General features: G+C 35.5%; 1 protein-coding gene across 2 annotated transcripts in view; it reads right to left on the bottom strand.

Annotated features, from left to right (window-relative positions):
- The window catches only part of LOC106460995 (alpha-2C adrenergic receptor-like), a 102,513-nt gene that overhangs the window by 80,551 nt on the left and 17,815 nt on the right, over positions 1–4,147 (bottom strand). The window lies entirely within an intron of this gene.

Raw genomic sequence — 4,147 nt, 5'->3', positions numbered from 1 at the left:
TTTCAGTTGAAAACTGTACGTTATGGAAGAGTTTTTTCAGTTAAAAACTGTACGTTATGGAAGAGCTTCTTTCAGTTGAAAACTGTACGTTATAGAAGAGCTTCTTTCAGTTGAAAACTGTACGTATAGTTGAGTTTTTTTAATTGAAACGTATATATTTTGTAACGTATATATATATATAGCTTTGACAATACAGATAAAAAAATATACCTATTATGAAAACAAATGGTGCAAGGTTTGTTGTGAACAACTACGTGACGACATCCCAAAGAACCTTGGGGATACCCCCGTCTTTTAGTTATTCGAAAAGTACTGGTGCAAAACCAAGGTGCTTGTAACCCATAACAATTAAGGGGTATCACCCAAATATTTTAGCCCACAGCATCCTGATTCCGTCTACACACTCCCAGTCCGTGACCGGTTATTAGCTTGGTAGTTACCCCAATAAAATATGAATCTACCATTTTTCTCTTTTATTAGATGTGATTATTGTACCCCCTCCTCCCCCATTCACACACACACACACATAATCATCATGAAATATTGTTATTATAGAAAAAGATCAATATGTACAGCTAAGTTGATCGGTAACGTCGAGCTTAAAACATGTTTTACAGAACTTTAGACATGGTAATATATATTTACATTGTTACTATATAAAACAAATTATTTGGCCAGACTTGATCCAATCTTCTAGGTCATTGAGGTTATTTACTACAGTTTGTCCAACTTGCAAAATTAATTGCGATGATTTACTTTCTCTCTCTGTGAAGGTGGGGATTCAACGTAAGGTTATATTTGTAAGGCATAGAAAGCCCAACAGTTCCAAAAATGGGTGGCGTTAGTATTTTTTAAGCCTGAAAAAATTTTATACTTTTTGTTTAGCTTGTCGAAACAAATATTTGTTATGTTTGTTATTTATTCTTTTCACTCACACACACAGTTCGGGTCCGGCATGGCCAGGTGGTAGGGCGTTTCACTGGCAGTCTGAGGGTCACAGGTTCGAATCCCCTTCCCATCAAACATGCTCACACACACAGTTCGGGTCCGGCATGGCCAGGTGGTTAGGGCGTTTCACTGGCAGTCTGAGGGTCACAGGTTCGAATCCCCTTCCCATCAAACATGCTTGCCCTTTCAGCCGATGTTATAATGTAACAATCAATCCCGCTATTCATTGGAAAAAGAAGAATAGCCCAAGAATTGGCGGTGGGTGGTGATGACTAGCTGCCTTCCGTCTAAACTTTCACTTCTAAATTAGGGACGGTTAGCGCACATAGCTCTCGTGTAGCTTTGCGCGAAATTCAAAAACAAACAAATAAACATATATATATAAATGAAAAATCAAGCGATTATATGCGTGTTGGACAAATTATTGATTAAAAACAAAAGATGCCAAAAAACATTATAAATCAGGTTTCAGTTTGTGATACAAAATGTGGCCCTTTTAAGCCTTGATTAGGTAATGGGTATTATTTTATTTTTGCTTTTAACTTTGAAATTTAGGGGTTGATCCCCGCTACTGACTCAACAACGCCCATTGTACAACTTTGTTCTTAACACAAATGCCCCCCCCCAATAGTAGTACGGCGATATGTCTGCGGACTTACAACGCTAGAATCCGGGTTTCGATACCCGTGGTGGGGCAGAGCACAGATAGCCCATTGTGTAGCTTTGTGCTTAATTACAAACAAACAAACAACAACTTAACACCAAACCAAACAAATAGAATATTTCATAACTTCTGTTAGTTTTCTCATTTGAACTGGAAAGGGGGGTGGAGGGAAAGACAACGAAGTAAGTTATAAATGTCATTTATAGATTCATTTGAATGCAAGGTATTTCACGCGGTCCGTGTCAACAACCTGGAGTCTGAGCTGTACTGCTGGATATAAATGGGTTAATTATCACTAAAATTACGCAGGAAATGGACTACACCGATAAAAGTGCATTGAGTTTGTTTTTGCCAAACTACTCGGGCAACATTCTTTTATTACATGACGCCCAATATTGCTTTACATTTTAAATATTTCATAACTGAAAATCCTCAGTAAATTATTCATATAAATTGGGTTTATGTTTCCCATGCTACATATGTAACGATTATAATTCGTGGTTGTTCAAACTAGAGCACCCCAGTGGCACAGCGGTATGTCTGCGGACTTACAACGTAAGAATCCGGGTTTCAATACTCGTGGTGGGCAAAGCACAGATAGCCCATTGCGTAGCTTTGTGCTTAATTACAAACATCGTAAAAGGAAAACATATTTAGAAACCTACACGTCAAATAAGATTTTAATGAAAACAGGTTGAAGTTTAACGATATTTTATACATATCTGGTCCCTTTATTGCGAGTAAATCAACTCAACCACAACTGTCTTTAGACCTTTAAAACAATGTTTTCTTAGAGTTTTAGGGACAAAACTATCTCCAAAGTTTGTCAACCACAACTGTCTTAAAGGCCTCCAGCACAATGTTTTCTTAGAGTTTTAGGGACAAAACTATCTCCAGAGTTTGTCAACTACAACTGTCTTAAGGCCTCCAGCACAATGTTTTCTTAGAGTTTTAGGGACAAAACTATCTCCAGAGTTTGTCAACCACAACTGTCTTTAGACCTATAAAACAATGTTTTCCTAGAGTTTTAGTAACAAAACTAACTCCAGAGTTTGTCAACCACAACTGTCTTAAGGCCTCCAGCACAATGTTTGCTTAGAGTTTTCGGGCTAAAACAATCTTCAGAGTTTGCCAACAACACTAATTTCTCAAGATTTTTAATAACTTATAATTTGATGAGAACTATTTTCGTGTTTTAACAAAAGATATATATTTTATTTTCAAGCAAACAACCAATGTCAGATTTTGACAAACAGAATTGATGAAGAAAATCCTAACTGTCTTGTGGTAATAATATAAAAGAGCCCATTGGGTTTGTTCAATTATCCATACAAATCACGTGAAGAACGAACGACTACTTAATTATATTACATTTAATAACTTTCTAGAGAATGTTATAGGTTATCTAAAATCAAACGCAATACTTATGCAAGAAGCTTATTGGTTAATTATAATTATCTAAACAAATCATACGAATAAAGGTCACTGGTTAAAAATGTCTATTGGTTAATAAAATTTGCAGAAACTATGTTACTGGTGAATTTGTTTCTTTGTTTGTAATTAAGCTCAAAGCTACGCAATGGGCTATCTGTGCTCTGCCCACCACGGGCATCGAAACCCGGATTCTAGCGTTGTAAGTCATACTGGGGCGATACTAAAACTGTCATCATCTTATCACAGAGACAAAAACATGACTTTTGATATTTTTACGCTTCAAATAAATTCTATTTGCAAATTAGTAAATACCTACAAATGATTATTTTTTAAATATTTGTATTTTCTTAATAAATAACTTTACACTTGGTGTAAAACACAGTAAAACACAAAATCTATTTTACATATAACCTTCAACTTTCCCACTCAGTACCTGAATGTCATAATTATTTATGTTAATTCTCGAGTTCGCGAATAACAACAATTTCTTTTGAATATTCAAAATTTTCGCGCGAATAAAAATAATTTCTTTTGAATATTCAAAATTTTCGCGGGAAGAATAATAATTTCTTTTGAATATTCAAAATTTTCGCGCAAAGCTCCAACATGGCTGTCTTCATTTGTATTGTCCATCTCTAATTTTTCACGTGCGATCTCATAGCTTACTCTTATGTGACCGAATACTAGGATTTGGCCATTGTTCTTATAATGCATCCATGACCTCAAAGGTCGTATTTACGGGAAAGAAACAAGGCCCATGAATATCCAGATTCACAGTCCAGCCAGGCTAATCTGTAAGCCACGCCTGCTACTTTTTCAATATTAACGTTATATATTTCTCTATGGAATCTAAACTTATGTTAGGTAACCTCAAACACTCGTGTGCTTGCTATGCAATAACAGAATTTGTAGCGCATACTGGAGGAATTTGAATATTTTATCAATAAACGGCTTTTACTCTCCAGATAACATTAATAAAACTTTTTATTTCAGCCACCGTTCAGGGCTAGTAATTAAAAAACTTTAATAATTTTTTTGACGCAAACTGTTTGTTTGTTTGTTTTTAATTATGCACAAAGCTACACAAGGGCTATCTGTGCT

This window comes from Limulus polyphemus, unplaced genomic scaffold (assembly GCF_000517525.1).
Source record: "Limulus polyphemus unplaced genomic scaffold, Limulus_polyphemus-2.1.2 Scaffold876, whole genome shotgun sequence".
Classification (NCBI taxonomy): domain Eukaryota; kingdom Metazoa; phylum Arthropoda; class Merostomata; order Xiphosura; family Limulidae; genus Limulus; species Limulus polyphemus.
Note: the sequence above shows the minus strand (reverse complement) of the source record. Positions and strands in the feature narration are given on the sequence as shown.